We start from the raw sequence: 25,203 nt of genomic DNA on the forward strand, positions 1-25,203 counted from the left end.
GATCTTCAATTATTAAGCATGGTTGGCGCTTAGATCGAGATGTTAGAAACGTGCATAATCAGTTTTTCAAATGGCACTTAATTAGGTCTCGACATTAAGCGCTTCCGGATCATATGTGGCCCAAATAATATAATATCCATAACAAACCTTGAAAATCATATGTCCCGTTAAGATTTGTTTTGCTGGGTTTGGGCCAACCGACCCTAAAAATTGTAATTGAAAATATTTAATTAATTTTGAATCGTAACTGTTCATTATTTTTTCGAACAAAATGGTATGTGATGGGAAGGTGACCAAATAATTATGAACTTAGTCCTAGTATTTTGTACCAATCATATGCCTGATTTTATGTAAATTTGTCTAATTTTTATCATGGTTTTGAAAGTCTATGTTATGAAATTTAACAATAATTTAATGTGAAAGAAGATTGTTACATATATCGGGTTGTGTCGATTTCGTTACGGACTTGAGAAAAATAGACCAGGACGGCAGGACATTATGTTCGAACCTCTTAAAGAGAGCACAGCCTTTGTAAAATTCATGTCAGGTTCCAGAAAAATAAAAAAAGGTCCTACCGAGAGTCGAACCCAGGTCGCTGGATTCAAAGTCCAGAGTGCTAACCACTACACCATAGAACCAACTGATGTACCATTCCTCTTTTCATCATTAATATAACATAGTAATTGTTGATAAAACCGTAACAGCCTAATAGTTATCTAAAAAATTTCGTTAATGTAACATTGTGAACTTTTTTTTTTATTATTCTTAAAAATAAGTGTTACTATAGAAAAATATATTAAGTATTGACTAAACCCAATTCCATTATGGTTGTAGATATAAAATATTATATATTGAATTTTTGGGCAAATTGCAATAACAACAAACATATTATTTTGCAATTCATCACTAAATTCTATTTAAGCGGAACATTTCAAAAAACGAATATATTGATAAGGTTTTGATTCGACAAGGAACCTAAAAAAAAAAAAAGAAATCACTATAATCGTTGTACCCAAAATTAGACATGGTAAGGCTGATGGGTGTGGGCTCGGCGAGGGGCTCGGCAGCCTCGGCGCACACCGGGCCGACTCCTCGGCTTGGCATCAAGGTTAATATATGTCGAGTATTGATGACCAATGGGAAGATGGGGGTAGCTGGCAACGGCTATTTTCATTTAATTTAATTTATTTATATATTTATTTATTTATTTATTTATTTTAAGAAAAAAAAACTCCTATAAATACTACAACTTCAACCAACTTTAACTCATGACATCAACTTACAACTCAAATATACTCTCTCAAAATGTCTTCTTCGACATATTCATTGATACCTTGCTTGAAACGACTATATAGGTTATTCAGGAGGCGGAGCAGATGATCGAACGACTACAAGAAGAAACTGCTGAGAATGCACGCCGGAGGAAGAGAAGATACATACAAAGATTTCGTGAGGTGGCTAATGATCGACTCATGCAAGATTACTTTGTGGATGACGCTAACTTTATAGGATATTATTTTCGTCGTCGGTTTCGTATGCATAAATCTTTGTTTTTGCGTATAGTCAATGACGTCACGACAGCGTGTCCATTTTTTTCAACAACGTTGAGATGCTAGAGGTATAATTGGTTTTACTCCTATACAAAAATGCATCGCTACACTTCGTCAATTAGGTTATGCCACTTGCCCCGATGCACTAGAGGAGAATCTTAGGATGTCCAGACGTGTTGCACGAACTAGCCTTCACAATTTTTGCAAGTTTGTCATGAGATTATATGGTCCACAATATATGTACAAACCTATTTGTAGTGACATCCAACAATTGTATGCTCATCACTCAAACGTGCACGACTTTCCTGGAATGTTAGGAAGCCTAGATTGCCTCCACTGGGCATCGGGTTGTTGTCCGAATGCCCATAAAGGGAAATACACTCGAAGTGATCATGGTTATCCAACCGTTATACTTGAAGCGATGACATCACAGGATATGACATAATGTTCTTAACATATCTTCGTTACTTGACGACATGTACAACGGGACTGCACCAGACTCCTCTTTTCAAGTAGTTGGAACATCGTATAGGAACGGGTATTATCTGGTAGATGGGATCTATCCGGAGCGTGCTTGTTTTGTGAAGTCATTGTCTTTTCCAAATGATCGGAAAAGGTTGAAGTTTAAGAGAGCTCAAGAACGGGCGACAAAGGATGTTGAACGAGCATTTGGAGCTTTGAAAAAACGTTGGCATATTCTTAAATATCTCTAGCCGTATATGGAGGAGAAGAAAATGAGCGAGGTGATGTATACTTGTATCATAATGCATAATATGATTCTCGAAGACAAAGAAAACGCAATATGTGAGTATAACGAAAACGAGATCGTTCCACCGACACAAGCTTTTGAGGTTGGAAGCGCGGAGTACATGTCGAGGAGGGCACTAGTTAATGATGTTGAGACGCATCATGTTCTTCGTAGGGACTTAACGGAACATATTTGGAACGTAAACCACATCGATCTTAACACAGAACCAGTCGCCGATTTGGAAGGTCAATTTTCCGATGAAGATGTTCTTTAGGTCTATCTAGGTTTCGTAATTTTAGTTTGTATGCTTTTAATTTTAAATTCTATTTTTTTTGGTGTGTTTGTTGTTATTTTGAATTTCTATGTTTTTATTTTAAGTTTAATGAATTTTTAGTTTTTAAAAATTGTTATGTTTGAAAGATTTATTTTGTATATTAAAAAAAATAGGTAGTATGGCAAGTATGACAACCCACGCTTACCAAATGACAACTTTTGGTAAGAATGTGCAAAATGTGATGCGACGTCTACGTGGACCATGACAAGTGTGACACCACACCCACCAGCCTAATAGAGTGACTTTAAAAAGGTTATTCTTCATCCAAACCATTTTAACAAATTTTAAAATTTGATCAACACCTGTAAAATTTTGAATAATCTAATTCATGCCTTTATCTACCGGATCAAAGGATATCCAACTTATTTATGATAGTCATAAATGGTGCCTATCGTTTATGAAATGTCACAACTTTAGTCACTACTAATTTTTTATTTATTTATTTGATAAGGATGGTCCTCGTGGTTTCTAAAAGTTACACAAATGGTCTCTAAGCTATACCATTGAACTTGTTTGAATTGTTCAAAAAGTACCAATATGATCGGGTATAGTGGGTTTTGCCGGTTTCGTGCGTCTTTTCTGGCTAAACATGTTCTCCAGTCACCTTTTGCCGGTTTCGTGCGTCTTTTCTGGCTAAACATGTTCTCCAGTCACCTTCCCTGGCTAACTATGAATTTTTCGGCGATTTCTGAGGTGCACAAACAAAAAGCAACGAGTTCAACCTTCAAACTTTGATTTGGTTCCAGTTTCGTGGGTTCTTTGTTTGGTTCCACATTCGATTTGATTTTAGAACTAAGTTAGGGTTCGATTTAGGTTTCTTCAAAAACAAAATTGTTCAACTGTATGTTTGAAATTGATTTCGTTTTGATATGTTTGTTTGAAATTATCCATCGGAAACAGAATCGATTTCATAAGGGTGTTTGAAATTGATTTCGTTTGAAGGGTTTAAAATCGATGAGGATGAATGGGTTTAGAAACATGATCTGAAATCGATTTCGATTCGTGTTAGGGTTTCTTCATCATAAATAAAATTGATTTTAGATGTGTGTTCCAACAACAAAATCGATTCCAAATAGGTGTTGAAGGTTTTAACTCCAAGAAGATTAAGGGTTCTAGAAACGAGAACCTGAAAAAACTTCCATTGACGAACTCGAACTCTGCCATGGATTAACTTCCATTAATGAACTCGAAATTTGCCATGGATGAACTTCATTTCATGTGTTTCAGATGTGTTCCACAACCATGGATTAACTCGAAATCTATCATGGTCGGAAAACTGATTCTTTCCCGGAGAAGATGACCAGAAAAGTCATCGGAGGTAAGGAATCCCGGAAATGTCACCGAAATACCTCTCAAAATAGGTGCTACATGCTATTGCCGGTAATAATGGTATGTTTAAAAATACAAGTTTAAGGGTTATCAGTGCACAAAAAAAAGTTAAGTGTCCAAATATGTACAAAATGTATAGTTGGTTACCCTTTCAAGTCATTATATATATATATATATATATATATATATATATATATACTAGTATATTATAAACCATACATAATATACAACTATCCAATACACAAAAGTCTTAAATTTAAGATATTCACGAGGTACAAGTATTAGATGCATGATACATTTTGATACATTTCAGCGGGATTTTATCGTGGTTCAAATTTGAAATGGAGGTAATGAAAATGGGCGGACGATTCAAATTCACTTTCACCCATTTCCCTATATCTTTGCATCTACAAAAGTGAACTTCGTGCAATGTGTAAAAGAGAACCCGGTACACCAACCTTTCCTGTTTTCTGTCGGAGACTTTGATCTGATGTGTGACCTTTGCCCCTCCACCCCCTAAAGTTTCTCTCTTTACGACTCCTTAAAGAAGATCCGCGTTCACTTCTGGATTCAAAATCTTTGAAATTAGTGGATACTACAGCACCATCTATTGTTACCACCATCACACGCCTTCCTCCCAAAATCCTAAACACCACTGCCACCATGTCTTCTACAACAACAAAACCGCCACCGTCGCTAAATACTACCACCGAACTACTATCTCCAATACCATCGCCATTTACAGGTGCCGCCACTGTCATCACTTCATGCCAACACCCTCTCTCTCTCTCTCTGTTTACTCCTCTCCATCTCTCCAGGAATGTATAAAAAAATCTGAGGATCAGGTTTTCTTTGATTTTGATTAAATGTTTGTTTGTTAAATCTAGATCTACATCTGATTTTTCTGGTTTCTTTGTGAATATCTGATTTTTCCAGTTAAAACATAAACGCTTTTTTTTGTGTCTTCGGTTTATCACATTAGAAGAAATGCTTTGTTAATTGTGTTGGGTTTTTTGTTTCAGATTTGACCATGGTTTCAGTCTTTTGTGAGAAATACATGTGTTAGGAACACATTCGACATCCGGTAAATAATGGCTTTTCAAGATCTGACCACCCACATGCATTTTTTTTCAGATTTGACCACCTACATATCTATGAAGGTCGATAGAACTGATAATCCATAGATGCCTACCTGTTGCTTACATTACCACTGCTGGCAGCTACTTCTTCCCTTGTAGATGAGAGTAATTGGCTGTGGTTTCAGGGGATTCAACTCATGTAGCCTACTTCCTTTTTTGCATCTTTGAAAGCATTATGATATGGGGAAATGTCATGAGGCGTGGGTCTGAAATTCTCTTTACTTTATTTTTAGTTTCTGCATTCTATTGTTTTTTTTGTACCTTTATGTCTTATCTGTGTGCTATCTTTTGTTGTGTTCATAGTCTTTCAAAATCGTTGACTCTCGGATGTTAGCTACATGTATCACAACGTCAAACTCAAAGTCAAACCAATGATAACAGGTAGCGTGGGGTAGCTTGATGTAACACCGTAATTTTTCAAATAATTTTTCACATTTTTAAAAGCATACTTTCATTCATAGATGTTATAAAAAATCTCGTTGTATCACATATCAATCCATAGAAACACATCCCAAGATCGTAATGTATAAAAACTCCTCATGTGTGTACTGATCATGTCGGCGCCTTCCCGCAATCCTCACTGGTACCTGAAACACATAACACAACACTGTAAGCATAAATGCTTAGTGAGTTCCCCAAAATACCACATATAACACATATTAGCCACTCGAGGCTGTAACTCTGTGGACCCTCCGGTCCTAACTCTGTGGACCCTCCGGTCCTAACTCTGTGAACCTTCCGGTTCTAACTCTGTAACTCTGGAACATATACGGCATGAATCACATAGAAATAATGCAGTGTATTACAATCACATAAATAGCATACACGATACTCTGTCACATAACTCTAATTACCACTCTAGGTAAAGTATAGTGAGAAGACTCACCTCGGGTAACTCGGTAAACCTCGAACTCTGAAATACTGCACTAGCCTCTGCCTAATCACATAAATAATTACTCTAATTAATACAACTTCTAAAGGGTATGCTAACCCCTCTCTATAAGTTCTCTAAGAAGGGTAAAATACCATTCTACCCCTCTGATGGCTCATAAGTCCAAACACTGACTAAACCCTAAAAGTCAACAAAAGTCAACGGTCAACATTGACCGGACTCGTCGAGTGTACCTGTGTGACTCGACGAGTACATGCGTGTCCTCTTCGCCCTTGGTCCTTCCTCGACTCGCTGAGTCAACCCTACACTCAACGGGTTATCACAGGTCGCGAATCGCGGGGCAACCCGACTTGACTGGTCGAGTCCCCTATGGGCTCGGCGAGTTCCTCCCATGAAAGCACTCATCTGACCTCCTAAGGTCAGATCTGCTTCTCTAATCTATAGATCTGACTTCCCCATGACCAATAAACACGTAAAGGTCGAATCTTGGTACACATGCAAGGCACTCTAGGCTTATTTTGGTGAAATCCCTTCAATCATGGCAACCTATGTCCCTTTCCTCCATAGAACCACAAAAAGCAAGGTGGTTCAAGCTCTTTGGACCTCAAAAGGTCTGGATCCAAAGTTTATTACTCAATGGGACACTAAATCTCAACCCAACAAGCCACAAAAGATATAGAAAACCCTAAATTCAATGCTCTTAAGCAAAACAGAAGAATAGGATCGAATGGCTACCTCAAAATGAAGATCCAAGCTGAAATCCTACTGAAATGAAGTCCTCTTGCCCCTTTCTTGCTGGAAACCCTTCCTCCTTGGCTAAATCACACCAAAAACGAACAAAGAGGCTCCAACTCTCTCACAACTCGCTCAAAATCGCTAGGATATCTCTCTCTGGACTGCTAGCCGCAAATGGAGCTATAAAGTCCTTTAAATAGGGCTCAGGCCCGGGGATTTAGGGTTTCAATCGTCAGCACGGACTCGTCGAGTCCACCCTTACCGACTCGTCGAGTCCCTTCATTTATCCAGTCAGCAATCGCGACCCGACTCGACGAGTCTAGGCGTCAACTCGTCGAGTCCTTCTCTTAACTCCAAAAATAATTGATAAAAATAATACCTGGAATTCCGGATGTTACACTTGATGAGTCGATTTTCTTCTCTCCTTTTTTGCCCTGATTGTTTATTCTTTGTGTAGCAGATGATTAAATCACTTACTTGGACCTATTTAATCTGTTTTTGTCTAATGGTTTTGCATAGTGTTTGAAGAAGATGATACACATTGAAAGATGCATAACGTAGTTGAGGTGCTATTCAGCCATTTGTGATAGAGCCTGGTGAATTTGTTGTTATTAAATGTGTTGCTATTGTAGCATTGTACATGTATTTAACTATGAATGTATTGCTAGTGAATGCCATTATTGGGATAGATGTTACAAAGAACAATGTCATTATTTAGAAAAATAATGAATCTGATAAAATTTGCAACTACCACAATTGGGATGGACTTCCTGCAATAAATTTTGAAAATGGATTTGGCATTCATTTTTTGTCTAAAATATAGCATCCTACTCAATGAAGATATTATTTTCTATGGGTCAAGTTAAGATTGTTGCTATATTCTTCCAAGAGATAGACGTTTAGGAACTGTTAGAGAAATTCCAGCCTTTGGGGACATTGACATGTAATTTCAACTCAAATCGTCTTTTAACTTTGCTGCAAGTGTTGATTAGCTAATTGTTTAGTATAAATATTTTGCTTTTCCTATCAGAAATCTTTGGATTCATACATATAATGCTCATTCTTTCAATTACTTAAATTCATTACTTTATATTACATAGATTGATTTGCAAATTAGATGACATAATACATTTATTCAATAAAAAAGGATCTGCACATACAATGAAAGTCTTGAATTATCATAATGTATAATTAAATAAACCAAAATGCAAGCTCAAAACATGAAAATACAATAAAAAACATAAGATATTTCATTACTTCACACTTATAGATAAATGCATATTTCTAAATAGTTTAATGTAACAAATCAATATATTTATAAGCATGTCTACTTATACTATATCAAATGTCGAATTTAGACAAAAATGGTAATATACTTCAATTGTATTAATATTAATATAAAAATAACATGGGAACACAGACGTAAAGTGCAATTATGTTAATGAAAAATAAGTTTATATGCTAAGATATAGTTTTTTGGTTTTGATAGTTTCATGATTTTTGATAACGATACATTAGAAAAAAGATTTTAATTTTGTTTAAAGTCTAAAGACCAACACGAAGTTTTTTAAAAATCATTTTTTTCTAAAATTCATTCATTACATTATATTTTTAATTATGAAAATTGAATAATTAAATTTTTAACACAAAACGCAAAGTGATAAATTTTAAACAAGAAATAATTTTTATATAAAAATTTATAACCAAGGGGAGTTATAATAAACCGGTCAAGTTAAGATTTAGATAAAGAAAATAAAGATACCGGCTAAAAGGTATATCTTATAAAGTCGGAATTAATTGAGTTTGAAACTATGAATGGTTAGAATGGAATCTATTTTAACTTTACTTTAACTTTTGTTTTTATCTTCATGGCAAGATCGAATAGCCAAAACCACATCCTTAACCATTTTTTATGTTATAACAAATAATGAAAATATAAAGCGAAAGTGATACAAAGAGGATCTCAGATTATAAGTTAAACTGAATATCGAACGGATAATTGATTAGACCAACAGAGTAAAAAACAGGTTTTATCTATTTCTGGTTTTTGCACCAACGTCCTAAACTTGAATTCTAAGCCATATACCCTAATTCACGAAACGAAATTATTTATTAAAATGCACCGATAAGCCAAAAAGAAAAAGAAACTATTCACACTTCTATTCATCCTATTTTCTTATTTTTTATAGTAATATATAACCTAAATAGTAGCATAATATTATTTTTAACCAAAACAACGTACGTTTATTTGTTTAAACCAAAAGAACAACATTTTTATAGTTTTTAACTAAACACAACTTATTTTTAACAACAATAGAAACATACTTTTATTTTTAACACAAATGATAACATTCACAGAAAGGAAGTTATGCACAAATTGGAAAAAAAAAAGATTAATCTCTACCGAAACGAACTAATTGCCGGCAGGAAACTAATAGCCGAAACGAAACAAATCGCCGCCGACGCATCGCGCGGGTACGCTACTAGTATATATATATATATATATATATATATATATATATATATATATATATATATATATATATATATATATATATGCCTACCCCATCACATCTATCCTTTTGAAAATCATATAAGGAAAAGAAAATCCGGAACACCCCTTTTTGAATATGTGTGTATCCGACTGCACAAAGAGAACCTCCCCTTTGTTCCCTTCTTCTTGAATTGAACTACAACAACAAAGAAACAAAACCAAATTCGATTGATTTATAAGTGTGCAAGAGAAACTAAGAACAAGTGGGTCTGATGGAAATGGTTATATCAAAAAGCATTTTCAATTTGTATCCATGACACTAAGTACGCATTTAAGATTTAAATTGGCACATGATTCTCTTTGAATTTTCTCATGAACTACTGAAAAAAGGAGATTAGAAACCAAATGAATTATGTAATTTTCATAAATGTTGATCAAGTTTTTTTGCAGTGAGATCGATATCAATGTTGATTAAAAATGACTATGTAGATCTATACAATGCTTTAATGTCCAAGATTGGCATAAATTGTGAATATTTTGAGGGATTTTCTACTTCCACGGAGATGACAGAAGAACACCAGATGAAATAAAAATAAAAGAGGAAGAACAACTTGGTTATGGCAATGTTGGGGTGGGGCTACCGAGTAGGGGTGGGGTGTGTTTTTTTTATTCCTTTTTCTTTACTGTAAATTGTATTTAAATAAAAATAAAGATAAAAGAAAACAAAAGGTTAAATTAGTCGTTTTACATAGATTAGGACCAAACACAAGAATTTTAGAAACCATAATGATCATGTTCGTCAAGAACATTTAGCATGGACTAAGTTTATGACATTCGGTAAACCACATGGACCATTTATGTCATTTTTCTTGATAATATTATGCATTGCACAATTATTATACATGGCACACAATATTATCTATAAAATATAACATGAATCATATTTTACTTAATAATTCAAATAGAATATACTACAAATTATATTTTACTTAATACTTAAAATATAATTTCTTAAATAATATATATATATATGTCAACTATAGCAAATATGCATCATAAAATGTAGACATTGACGTGAATCTTGAATAAAATCAATGTCTACTATTGGAAACATGTGTTCGATCATAAAAACAGGTGCACTTAGAAACGACTACACTCTCACAATACGAGTTTGATTAGAGAATAAAAAGTAGCAATTGAATGATGATTTGTTTGAGTTTAGGTGGATATGCGTTTGATTACATAAATGAAAAGATGGTCGAATGTCGATTAAGAAATTATTGAGTTATAAATGGAATCTGTTAGGAAAATATAATACACAATGTACGAATGAACAAAAACAATACAATTACTGTTATGTCTGTGTTTAACGCAGTGTCCTTAAAACAAATTCGTCCGATATGTGTGTTTGTTTCCCAGGATACAACAACAGAAATGTTTCTTAAAGATCCCTCGAACCTTCATTTGGTCGGAAAATACCTTGGTTGTAGAAATAGGAAGAAATATAAATAGAATCGGTAGACAGGAAGAAGAGATTGGTTCATCTGGATCCTCAATCAGTCAGTCAGTCAGTCACTGAGGTGCTATATTTATACTGTAAAACGTAACTGATGTCTTAATACCCAGTCAAATTGTCAAAATTAAAGAGCACAATTAATCATGAAATCAAAACCGAAATAAATGATTCATGACTTTTATTTCAGGTTTATAAATGATAAAATTTTATTTACAAAAAATAAAATAATTGCAAAAAAGGTCGTTGAAAATTTGTGGTTGACCGGCAGTGCATTTGTACAAGCAGGATGCGTACTCGGACACAAGTTCAATAAACCCAAGCCAATATGGTTCATATTTGCACCCCCTTAAGTGCGCTAGAGTGAGTCTTTATACCATAAGACTTACAAGGCTTTGAAATCTTTGTAGTTATAAAGCCATTTTCTTTTAATACTCACTTAACCCACTGTGAGTTTATTCCAACTATCTTAATCTACATGTAATTTTTCATTCATTTTTAATCCATTTATGACGTGTGATATAACCAAACGAAGGTATCATGGAGGAGAACACGAACATATAATCATTATTACATTTTGCTAATGTTTAGTGTTCCAATTCTTGCTCAAAATGGGTAAAACCCCATTTTTGAAATTTGGTTAAAACCAATTTTCCAACAGAAACTTGGCGAGTACATTAGAAGAAAACCTCGGTCTTCACTTTGGATTCGGGGAATTAGAATAATAAAGAAACAAAATGGGATGGGAAAATCAAAGAGTCTTCTAACTAAACGGGACGGGTTATAAATATATCGGATTAATAATGATCAATACCCAATACATTTAATAAAAGAATTAACGGGTATCAAATGTAAACAGTAAATAGGTAAAAGCATAAAAAACTAAGATCCAAACCCACATTTTTCTCACGGGTTTGGGTCACATCAGGGTCAAAATGTATCACCCGTGCTCAGGTACTTTTCATTTATGGCTAAAGGTATAAAATTCTTGCAAAATTGGTCCTACGCGGTGTGTATGCATTGTACTACGCATGGTGTAGTTTGGGAAACTGGACACGGGCATTCAAAGCACTACACGGGGTGTACCCTTGTGCACGCAGTGCGTAGGTGCGCTGATACACAACCCTAATTTTTAGGGTTGAGACCCTATTTAAAGGCATTAACTTCCTTGAGGCCCTCTTTAACCTCAACCTCCACTCTTTCCATTAGACCTCTCAAAACCCTAGCCCCATTTGTGAGAGTTTAAGGCCTTAGTGTGATTTTGTAAAGAGGGGAATTCTTTGGAGGAGCATTGTGAAGCCTCAAGCTTAAAGATCCATATTTTGTACTTCATCATTCACCTCCAGGAGGTATAAAGCTTGAACTTTTATGTTTCATTTTGTTAGATCTTGAGTTGGCTCCTGGGTTGTTATGCTTTTGGCCCCAAGAACTTAGTTTTATGGAGTATGAGCTACTCCATACCTTATGAGCACCATATTCTATTGTATTTGAGTTTGGGAAGTCATAAAAATGGGAACTTGGCCACTCCCATCCATTCATGCAAGACATCTTAAGATTTTGAGTGGTCTTTTGACATAGGGTTAGGTTTTATAACCTCTTGAGCCATGCAAAGGAAAAAAGTTGTGACTTTATCAGTTAAGACATCCATTAGGTCCAGATCTGAGAGTTGGACGTCTGGTATTAAGGTATTAAGACGTTAATATGAAAGTTGGCAAACAACGTGATTACGCAGGGCGTAATCCGGGTTATGAAGCGTGTAGCCTATTTTCCACCCGTTTTCTGTAGTAAGGCTCTACGCCCAGCATAGAGCTAGAGTATGCAGTGCGTAGGTCAACAAAATGTTGACCATTGACTTTTTTACTGGTTTGACTTTTGGTGAACTATGAGGGTTTAAGACTTGGAAGGGCAAAAAGGTCTTTTGCCTAAATAAGGATTTGTCATGGTATTTTGGACTTGCTAAGTTGGGATAAGTACCTTAATTTCTAATTAGGGTTGTATTTTATATGTATAGTGTGAGGAGGTTCTCGTACCGGCAACTCGAGTGTGAGATTTATCTATTATCGTTGAGGTGTGTCTCTTCACTATACTTGTGGGTCAAAGTCACCAATGTCGAACCATTGTATTATGTTTGTAGGATGCTAGCTCTCTTTGTGACTCTTGTATGTGTTTGTATGTATGTTGGGCCGGGCCCATTAAATATGGTGGGCGGGGCCCACTGTATATTACGGACGGGCATGTTAGCTGGGTGGGGCCCGATGAGTAACGGTCGGGGCCGAATGAATGTTGGGCGAGGCCCGATGTATGTATGGTATTTGGTATTTTGGGAAGCTCACTAAGATTTGTGCTTATGGTTTATTTTTATATTTCAGGTGCTTTCGATTCCAAAGGGAAGAGCTCGGCGCGATTGCATCGCATCCACGTGTGTTCCTCTTTTTATGACTTGTTTTCTACTCTGATAACTATTTGATACAGTTCTATACTTTGATGGGCTTTTCGAATGAATGAATGGTTATTTTGGTTGACTTAAAAACAAAAAATTTTATTTGGTATTTTTGGGACGTTACAAGTTGGTATCAGAGCCTTGGTTTGAGGGATTCGAGCACACTTTCGAGTGTGTTTGAACTCAAACTGAGGAAATGATATATTTTCAAAAGAAAATGGTTTTCAAAAAAGTGTTTTTAGAAAGAAAAGGGGTGCGATTCATGCAAACATTCGAGCTCAAGTAAGTATTTCCCAAAATACCATGCATGTTTATGTGTTTCAGTATGTGTATATGTGTATAGAATGCTAGATTAGGGCTAAGGATCTGCTCAGAATTGTATGATAAAATGCTAGGAGAGATGCCCTTGTATGCCTGTTCTATGAGCCTTTAGAATTTCATGCTAGTATAGGTTCTTAAGTTGGAAGTATAGGATTGCCAGATTAGGCGATGCACAAGTTTAGATAACTCAACGCTCGAATGTTGCTTCCTTTGTGCTTTTAGAGACCCCCATTAATATCAGTTAACTATTAACAGAATATGCTAGGTTACATGTTACATGGATTAGATAATATTAGAAGGTTATGTTTAACTCTATTGCGCAACTCTTGTTTGAGTTTAACCGTTTTAGCATGAGACCTTGCAGTCGAAGAATTATCTAGTTCCTATTGCATGTAATTATATTCGTAAGGTAGTTAGCAGGTGTTAGTGGGATTTTCTTCTACAACTGATGGCGGAGAGGGGTATGAAAGGAACCCTAGGAGAATGTAGGAAGTATGTTAGAATGTCAGATGTATTTTTTTAGTAGGATTGGCGGATGTTTGGTAGTAGGGGAGTCACTTAGGGGAATCGCGGAAACCCTTGAGGAAGGTACAGATAGATGTGGAAGGTAGTATTGGGCCCGTCTACTGAAAGCACATGATCTGTACTCGAGTCAAGGGAAGTCATGGGGATACTAAGGAACTCACAGGGTGTGGGATTCTTTGAGTATTTTCTGATTGTTTGCATTGTTTATTTTCAGTATGGTGGTCACTCGAGGAGGTTCTAGTTCTAGTGATAGGCCGGGTTTGGGCTCTGGGGCCGACCCGAATGATAAGAGGATGTGAGAGTTCATATCATCTGAGATTACCCACAGTATTCTGGAGCAGACCCTTGTGATATTTGGTACGATCAAGGAGGGCATTATGGAGATTCTGGATGGGCGTCTGGGCGCATTCCTTACTCAGATGGTGGCAATGGTGGGAGCACGCACTCTTACTTTTCGAGAGTTTCATGTATGTGCGACTCTCGAGTTCTTCAGGAGGAAAATGTTGGATTAGTGTCTAAACCCATAACTATATTTGGTATGTACTTGACCCGGTTGTAGCATGGTCCTTTTGGGTTGCCTTCACCAAAGCAACTTGACGGGATGATTTATGGAGAGAGAGGATATTATGGTTTATTAATATATTATATGAATAATATATTAAAAGAGAAATCATATTTATTTAATTAACATTGGTCAAGAATTAATTAAGAATTAATTTCGTGGTCAAAAGAGGTTAATTGAATTAAGGGGATTGAAATTTTAATTATGTGATAGTTACAAAGTTGGGTAAGGAAACCCTAGAGTATAGGGTGGACGAATTCTAAGGATAAGGCCTTAAGGAATTCGTCCAAAGGGGGTTCTAGAATTATCTTATGGGCTGCTTGGTGGCTAAGTAACCAGATAAGGATAATGACTGAAACCCTAATTTCCACACCTATATAAAGACCCCTTAGGCATGAGAGTTCGGCTACACCTTAACCCTAGAAGTCTTGGAGCCGAATTTCCCTCTCCCCTCTCTCTCTTGTTTCATCCTATTGCTTTTGGTGTTTGTTCTGAAAGCTTCAAGATCTACAATCAACAATCAAGGTATTCATCTAACTTGTCTATTTGATATTCAATTGTTTTGTTGTATGCTAGCTTAGGGTTTACAAGCTTTGTATAAATTCGCATGTACAATAGAGAAACCTAGATCCAAAGCTTTAGGGTTTTGCATGTGCACATAGGAATGTTCTTTTTCTCAAAACCCATCAGTGGTATCAGAGCCTTGCTTGGTTTCTATTGTATTTGATTTATTGTATGTTTGTTCATTGCTTAAAATCGATTTTCTTGCCTTCTGCCTGACAGACTCGTCGAGTCCCAAAGTGAACTCGACGAGTCAGTAAGGGACTCAGAGAGTCGGGGAGCCAGACAGAGGGAATTTCGGGATTTTTGCTTATTTTGACTTGGGATAATTACCATAATTGTTTTTAATTAATAAAATCCGAACTTTATTGATTATATGTGATTATCTTTGTCAAAATAAAAGATATTTATCATTTAATTAGATAATTATTACCTTATTTGATAAATCTTAATTATTTGAATTATTTGATCAATTATCTTGCATGAAATTGGATTGGTTCAAAATTAGATAATCACCAATTAATTGTTTAATTATATTATTTGAATTTTGATCTAGATAGTTTTGATTAAAAGTTTAATTTTGAAATAATTAAATTCCAAACCCTAGAATTTTACAAGTTTAAAATTCACCCCTATACCATTATAATAATATAAGAATAATTATTATATATGTATAAGATAAATGGTAGTCTTACCGTTAGTAGGCCTCATTCACGAAGCCGATCTATAAGGGGGGTATAAGGTTGCTGCCTATAAAATGACATTTTAATGGGTGTCCACTCTCACCCACCGCTTCCTTGATTGGTGGAGGGTCGTTAGCTGAACGGGTAGGATAGGGCAACTAAATTCCTCATTAAAAGTATAATGATTAATAAAGTAACTAAATGTTTTTATAAAATTCCCAATCTTAGTTACTTTAGGAAAAATATGAAAATGATGCTATTCCATGAAATTACACTTTGTACCCTTGCCAAGACGTTAGTGGAGCGTGTGTGGTTAACCGACACACTAATTTGGGTCCAGCAAAGGTGGCAAAGGGTGACTCGATGTTTGTCATAGATAAATAGAGCATGTGTGGCTAAGCGGCACATTGATTAGGTGAAGGTAACATCGAGGGCACCATGTACATTTGCATGGTTATTCACACCTTGTTTGTGATCCTCGGTATCCCAGTCACAAACTTGAAGGGCATATCGAGATTTAAACATGCCATTGAAAAGTTCAATGAATCTCAAAAGATCTAGGAGTTTTCAATACATTTAAAACTTAATTTCCTTTTTTGTTTTTTTTGGTGGAAATTAGTGAATCGTCATTCACTTACCTTCAAATTATTTGCAATTTAAATTACGGCATCCCTCTTATAAGCTGTGAATAATGTTGTTGGATCCTAGTCCTAATTTCTCATTTGGGTGTTTAATTGGGGATTCTTGTCTAATCAAACTTTGTCTCTTTTCCTTTCAGATGTACAACTCGAACAACAACAACGCTTCAGGCTCAACCTCTTCAGGCTCGTTCTCACTCATGAAATTGTGTGGGAGGGTGATTTTTGATGGGACCAATTTCAATGATTGGATCTGCAACATCCGCATGGTCACCCGCTACGAGGACAAGGAGTATGTTCTCGATGAAAAGCTGAAAGAGGTCAACGTCAACACTGCTACTCCCGAGGAGATCGCTGCCTTTGAGGCCCACGAGCGAGATGCTACGAAAGTCCATTTCATCATGCTCGCGACTATGACTGCCGAACTCCAAAAGTCCTACAAGGACTTCTACCCCTATGAGATGCATAAGGATTTACTGGACAGGTACCACCAAAGTGCCAGGCAGGAGAGGTACGAGATCATCACTTCGATGATCACTACCAAAATGAGGGACGAAGAGTCTGTCACTGCTCACCTGCAGAAAATGCAGAGATATGTTGACCGCCTGCTGAAGCTAAATGTTAACTTCGATGAAGAGCTGGCGATTGATATTATTCTTCATTCCCTGCCTCCTTGCTACAACCAGTTCCGCATGACCTACCACATGAACAAAGAGGAGGTCACATTGAGCAAGCTTCAAGGCCTGTTGAGGACTGCTGAGAGCAACCTCAAGGACAAATCTGTTGCATCAACTCCTACTGCCGCTGCCCCCGTCTTGGATATTGGGTAGGGGAAGGGTAAGAAGAGGAAGGCTCCATCCAAGAGCCACCACAAGGGAAAGTCTCATGATGGAACCTCTTCTAGTGGAACCAAGGCTGGTCCCACTGCACCCTTCTCCAACCCAAAGGATGCAGAGTGCTTCCACTGCCATGACAAAGGGCATTGGAAACGAAGCTGCCCGAAGTATCTGCAGGAAATCAAGGATGGAAAGATAAAACCATCCTACGCAGGTACTTATACTATTCAATCTGATAACTCATCGCATGCTATTTCTTGGGTTCTTGATACAGGATGTGGTTTTCACATTTGTTCTGATTTGAAGGGCCTAAGAAGAAATAGGGATGTGGAGCATGGAAAGATAAACCTGGTCATGGGAAACAGAAGATCGTCGTCTGTCACCAAGATTGGAGTTTACTCTTTAGTGCTTAGTAGTGGGTTAGGACTAGAGTTGAATAATTGTTGCTATTCGCCAGAAATGGCTAGAAACATCATTTCTTTTCATGGTTTATATAAACAAGGATTTAGATTTCCGTTTGATCATGAAAAAGGTTCTATTAATGCTTTTCTTAATGGTGTTTTCTATTTTGAAGCATTGCCTTGTAATGGAATATATGAAACTGTGATGGTTGTAGACAATTTAGGAAATGATGTATTGTATATCGATTCTTCCAATGATTTGGATAAAGCATGCTTGTGGCATTGTCGTCTTGGACATGTCAACAAGAAACGCATAGCCCAACTCTAAAAACATGGAGTGTTGGAGTCATTCGACCTTAGGGACGATGACGTGTGCGAGTCTTGTTTACTTGGAAATATGACCAAGTCACCCTTCACTGGTTCTTGTGAAAGGGGTGAGGGTTTATTGGATCTCATACACACAGATGTGTGTGGGCTCTTTAGATCCACCACAAGGGATGCAAGCCGCTTCTATGTGACTTTCACTGATGATTATAGCAGATATGGCTATATCTACTTAATCAAACACATGTCAGAAACCTTTGTAAAGTTCAAAGAGTTTAAGCAGGAAGTGGAGAATCAGTTGGGCAGGAAAATCAAGATGCTTCGATCCGATCGAGGTGGAGAGTACCTTAGTCTTGAGTTCCACGACTACCTCAAGGAATGCAGAATAGTTTCGCAATTGACGCCACCCAGGACACCGCAGTTGAATGGTGTACCTGAGAGGCGTAATCGAACCTTGTTGGACATGGTTCGTTCCATGATGAGTCGTGCTTCGCTACCTATCTCATTCTGGGGGTATGCCTTAGAGACTGCCGCCCATATCCTTAACCTAGTTACTACAAAGAAGGTTGCCAAAACACCTGACGAGATGTGGACATTGAAAGCTCCCTCGTTGGCACATATCAAGGTTTGGGGTTGCGAGGCTTTCGTAAGACGAGAGACTCACGACAAGCTCGAACCTTGTAGTGAGCGGTGTATTTTCTTCGGCTATCCACATAAGTCCTTTGGTTATCTCTTCTATAGACCGAGTGACAATGAGGAGAGGGGTATTCCGAGAGCGAGAACTCATAAGACAAGGAGACAATGGGAGGCAAATCGATCTTGAAGAGCTTCATGAATCAAACGATGAAGGAACCTCTAACACTGGCGCTCAACCTGAGGAGGAAACTCCTGTTGAACCGATTGACGAGTCCTTACCTCTTAGACGTTCCAGTAGAGTTAGTGTTCCGCTTGTGTTGTATGGTTTTCATATAACAAGTGAGGGCGATACGTTTATTAGTGATAGTACACTAGTAAATTTGGATGAACCAAACAGCTACAAGGAAGCCATGGCAGGCCCGGAGCCTACAAAATGGAAAGAGGCTATGGACAGCGAGATTCAGTCCATGTATGACAACCAAGTTTGGAATTTGGTTGACAATGTGCTAGGTCGTAAGATGGTCGGGTGCAAGTGGATCTTTAAGAAGAAGACCAACATGGATGGGAAAGTACACACTTATAAGGCGCGATTGGTTGCGAAGGGCTTTACTCAAACTCTCGGAGTTGACTATGATGAGACCTTCTCACTGGTTGTGAAGATAAAGTCTATTAGGGTGATGTTAGCCATTGCTGCATTTCATGACTATGAAATATGGCAGATGGATGTCAAAACCGCTCTCCTTAATGGGAAGTTGGCTGAGGATGTTTACATGAGTCAGCCATAGGGTTTTGTCGATGCAAAGCATCCTAATAGAGTGTGTAAGCTTGAGAAATCCATTTATGGATTGAAACAAGCATCTCGCAGATGGAATCTTTGTTTCGGCGAGAAAGTCAAAGAGTTTGGCTTCCTGCGAAGCGAGGATGAGTGATGTGTATATGTCAAAGCCAGTGGGAGTATAGTTAGCTTCCTCGTATTGTATGTCGATGACATAATACTCATAGGAAACGACATCCCGACCCTGTAGGAGGTTAAGTCCTGGCTTGGGAAGTGTTTCGATATGAAGAACCTCGGAGAGGCTGCCTATATTCTGGGAATAAGGATAGTGAGAAACAGTAGTAAAAGACTGATAGGACTTAGTCAACATACTTACTTGGACAAGGTACTAAAACGTTTTAGTATGGAGAATTCCAAGAAAGGCGAGTTACCAATCCAAAGCAACGCCAAACTGAGTAAGACTCAGAGCCCGAGTACAGAGACCGCGATAGCAGAGATGAGCTGAATACCTTACACTTTCGCGGTTGGCTCGATCATGTATGCTATGACTTGTACTTGCCCTGATGTGGCCTTCGCTTTGAGCATGGTCAACATATATCAAGGGAACCCTGGCAGAGTACATTGGACCGCAGTCAAGAATATTCTTAAGTACCTTCGGAGGACCAAGGAATGGTTTCTAGTCCTTGGTGGGAATGATGACTTAAGGGTGCGAGGGTATAGTGACGCTAGTTTTCAGACAGACCGAGATAATTATCGATCTCAGTCAGGCTGGGTCTTTACCCTAAATGGAGGAGCAGTGACTTGGAAAAGTTCCAAGCAGCAGATCGTAGCTGATTCAACGTGCGAATCAGAGTAAATAGCAGCGAGCAAAGCGTCAAAGGAGGCGATATGGTTGAAGAACTTCATCAGAGACCTTGGAGTTGTGCCATCCATAAAGGAGCCTATGGAGATTTTCTACAATAATGAAGGAGCGGTTGCCTTGACCAAGGAACTGAGGGATCATGGCAAATCTCGACATATCGACAGGAAATATCACTTTATTAGACATCGGGTGGAAGAGGGACTCCTCGTAGTGAAGAGGGTATCGTCAGAGGATAACCTAGCAGATCCCCTTACGAAGGGACTAAGCAGGGTTAAGCACTTGCACACGCTAGGAGCATTGGGCTGAAGGACGATATTATTTTAGATTAGATAGTTGCGAAACGTGTAATAGATAAATTGTAATTAACATTTGATGATTAAATAAAGAAGTATTATTTATAAGTAAAGTTACTGTATTGTGTTAATTATTTACCTATTGTTTCACTTTGCATGTTTTGACTTCCTGAATAATAAGATTGTTCGAGCAATCCATAGTCTCTTATACTTTGGAAGTAGGTATGAAAGAAGACTGTCATGAGTTGGTTGTAGACTGTCTAAAGTGTATTAAACATAGCAAAGGTTTGCTGCAACATTCATGAGTGCTTATGAAATAAGATTTGAGTATTGGATTAAACCCACGCTTGCTGGCATCACTTCATGGAATTTATCACGAGTGATCGCAAGACGATAATATCATATAGTCTTTAAACCTAGATATATAGTTTATTTTTTGCAAGTTGGTTGTGCGTTGATGATGCGTAAACGCATCAGTAACTTCAAGTTATAAAACGCATTATTGTGCATGATTTGATGAGTGAATAGTAAATGCATATAAGTCGAAGTTTATCTGTTCCTTTTATCCTAAGAGGGTAAAAGCGATATCTGGGCCCCTCGATGATTTTGTTTGACTTATGTGTCGGGCCTGGTCAGGACTGAGTTGATGTGTTCAATTAAGTTCTATGTCGGACGAATTAGAGATCAAGAAACAAACTGCTGGACAATAAGTATGACTATGTTCCATGTATTTGTCCACACGATATCTTGAGAACGGAGGATTATACCATCCCTTGTCTAAAGGACGAGTCAGAGTTCGACAACGGCTTTTGAGAGTTACGATTGCTAATCGGATCCTGAAGTCATACTTGCATTTATAGTTATTACACTTATCTAAGTGGGAGACTGTTGGATTAGTGTCTAAGCCTATAACTATATTTGGTATGTACTTGACCCGGTTGTAGCATGGTCCGTTTGGGTTGCCTTCACCAAAGCAACTTGACAGGATGATTTATGGAGAGAGAGGATATTATGGTTTATTAATATATTATATTAATAATATATTAAAAGAAAAATCATATTTATGTAATTAACATTGGTCAAGAATTAATTTTTTGGTCAAAAGAGGTTAATTGAATTAAGGGAACTGAATTTGTAATTATGTGATAGTTACAAAGTTGGGTAAGGAAACCCTAGAGTATAAGGTGGACGAATTCTAAGGATAAGGCCTTAAGGAATTCGTCCAAAGGGGGTTCTAGAATTATCTTATGGGCTGCTTGGTGGCTAAGGAACCAGATAAGGATAATGACTGAAACCCTAATTTCCACACCTATATAAAGACCCCTTAGGTATGAGAGTTCGGCTACACCTTAACCCTAGAAGTCTTGGAGCCGAATTTCCCTCTCCCCTCTCTCTCTTGTTTCATCCTATTGCTTTTGGTGTTTGTGATTAATTAGAGGCACAACATTTGGGGTGGTAAAGTTCTCAAAGCTTCAAGATCTACAATCAACAATCAAGGTATTCATCTAACTTGTTTATTTGATATTCAATTGTTTTGTTGTATGCTAGTTTAGGGTTTACAAGCTTTGTATAAATTTGCATGTACAATAGAGAAACCTAGATCCAAAGCTTTAGGGTTTTGCATGTGCACATAGGAATGTTCTTTTTCTCAAAACCCATCAGAAAGAACCCATTGTTAGCAGGCGATGGTTGGCGGACATCGCGAACAATTTTTGGACTAGCTTCTGCCCCAAAGGGTCGAAGGTCCGATTTGCATCCTTTCTTCTGAAAGACAGAGACTGTGATTGGTGGGAGGAGGAAGACCATACCTTAAGAGGCGAGGATATTGAGACAATAAAATGGGAGGATTTTGTGATGAAATTCAGGGCTGAGTTTGCACCAGTGATCGAGGTTCAACAACTGGTGAGGGAGTTTCAGGACCTTCGCCAGACTACTAAGACTGTGGAGGAGATCACCACCATGTTCCGTGAAAGGGCTTTATTGGTTGTGCAGTATGTAGCGAACTAGGAGATGAAAAAGACGAGGTACAATGATGATGGGTTTTGAGCATATCTACAATCCTATGTGATCTTGCAACCCTAATTGCTTTGGATCTAAGTTTTTCTCTATTGAACATACAAATATGAACACCAAAGCAATAACCCGAGATCTAGTATATACAATTTCGAAATTCACATATATATTGGTGTTAGAAGATTACCTCACTTGTTATATTGTAATAACAAGAACAGTCCTTGCTTGATCTTGACTTCTGAAAGCTTAGTGCCCCAAGTGTTGCACCTCTAATGGAGTCACAAACACCCAATGCAAAGGATGAGTTGGAGAGATGAGAAATCGGCTAGGGTTTCTCTTAGAAGAATAGAGGCCGAAATTCCTTAGGTTAAGAGGGTTTATATAGGGCTAGGTTGCATAACCTTTAATCTGGACTTGAATAAGGAAACCCTAGTTCCTAACTTAAGCCCAAAGCAACCCATAGACCTCCTTAGTGAGACCTTGGACGAAATATTATGGGGTTGCCCATAAATTTTGTCCACTCGACTTACAAGGAGTCCTAAGCCCATTTTTACAACTATTAATGATTTGCAAAACAACCCCTTCATTATTAATCAGTTCCTTTAATCCCAAAATTAATATCAAATTAATTTCTGATTAATCACTAACTAATAATATGATTTCCAAATAATATATTAATCTTGTATATATTAATAAAATTATTCTGAGTACCAATTTATTATTCATATAATAAATCTTACTCTTTCTCTCCACTAGTCATCCTATCAAGTTTCATGAGTGAAGGAAACCCAAAAGGACCATGCTACATATCAAATCAGGTACATACCAATTATAGTTATGGGCTTAGACACCTAATTCAACAATCTCCCACTTGGATAAGTCTAATAACTATTATTGCAAGTATGACCTCAAAATTTGACTAGCAATCGTAGATTTCAAAAGCCGCTGTTAAACTCTGATCTTATCAGTAACGCGTCCTTTAGATAAGTGACCAAATATTCCTACGTTCTACAAGATATCGTATGGACATGAGACAAGGATTTTAATCAATCTCTTACCAATAGTTGTTTCCCGATTTCCGATTTATAACGACTGACTAATTGAACAAATCAAATCAGTCCAGGCTTGGCCAAGCGCTTAGGGTGTCATCACTAATTCATCGAGGGGCACACCGATATCGCTTTTATCCCATTTAGGGTAAAAGGAACGGATAAACTTTTACTCATATGCTTGCACAATTTACTCATCAAATCACACACAACAATACGTTTTATAACATCAAGTTACTGATGCGTTTATGTATTATCAATGCACAACCGATTCGTTAACAACAACTCATATGTCTCCGTTTCAAGAATATAAGATATTATCGTCTCACAATCACTCGTGATAGAAGCCATGAAGTGATTCAAATGAGCATGGGTTTAATCCAATACTCAAATCCTATTTCAGGAGTACTCATGAACACTACAACAAACTTGTGTTATGTCTAAGCACTTAGACAATCTACAGTCAAATTCATGATAGTCTTAATTCACTACTTACTTCGAAAGTATGAACGACTGTGGATGTTTGAATAATCCAATTATTCAGGAAGTAAAACATGCGAAATGAAACACAAAAATAACCTAATCCAATATGGTCTCAAAACTTTTGAATATAAATAAAACACTTATTATTTAATCACCAAATTGATTAGACCTTATTCATTGTATAATGTTTCGAACCATCAACTTAATACTTGAATTAAAACAATAGTCATCCCATGCTCCAAGCATGCACACTATGTTTATCTATGGTCCTTTCTTTGTGAAATAGATCAATCGAACACATTCCCAATGATGCTCATTTCGGAATTCCAAATCCTTATCACAAGTGTAAGAATACCAAATTTTTGCCACTACTAAAATCTGTTAGAGTCTAAACTTACATGCAATGATCCTTTTGTAATGTATGGGCACCAAAGTCATAGAGACTTGGCCAATGATATTACAAAACATTCCATTTGAGATGAAGTCTCACATTCAAAGTAAATTCCTTTGAACATCCTTCTTGCATAAAAGTTTCTAACTCACATATAGATTCTCAATATCCAACACCCATAATGGGAACATTTGCATATTCCCATATGACTATCAATTCTGAGCAGAGTTACATCTTCTCAGAACATGTCAATATGATCCTTCCAAAATTATATCATACTTACATGTGACAACCGTCAATTTTTGGCCAAGTCAAAGTCAACCAAAGTCAACGAGTCAAACCGGTCAACTCATCTAACCCTTGTACATTAGGGTTTCCATTATGTTTCTTATTGAACAACTCGCAATCTTAATACAAAGTATCACTTAGAGTTTTCACGTGTTCGGAAATTCTAAACCCTAATCAGGGCAAGTGATGAAACTACTCGATAAAACATTATTCCTTAACCAAGGGGCATATAATAATCATAACGAGACTTAACGGGATGTACAAACCTTGTGTTACGAAGCCAAACACTCAAAAAGGTCACAAAAGAAGTCTATCCCAATCTCTTTCACTCTAACTCTCCCAAAACTCTCTAAGTAGGAGAAATCGCTACAAGTGTGTGTAATCTCTC

At 37.1% G+C, this 25,203-nt stretch overlaps 1 non-coding gene across 1 annotated transcript; it reads right to left on the reverse strand.

Moving 5' to 3' along the window:
• Positions 1-566: 566 nt before the first annotated feature.
• TRNAQ-UUG (transfer RNA glutamine (anticodon UUG)) lies at positions 567-638 on the reverse strand. The gene has a single exon. It is a non-coding gene; the product is annotated as a tRNA-Gln (tRNA).
• Positions 639-25,203: the final 24,565 nt, after the last annotated feature.

Source organism: Lactuca virosa, chromosome 3 (genome assembly GCF_052849685.1).
Source record: "Lactuca virosa cultivar CGN04683 chromosome 3, Lactuca_virosa_CGN04683_v6, whole genome shotgun sequence".
In the NCBI taxonomy this organism is placed as follows: domain Eukaryota; kingdom Viridiplantae; phylum Streptophyta; class Magnoliopsida; order Asterales; family Asteraceae; genus Lactuca; species Lactuca virosa.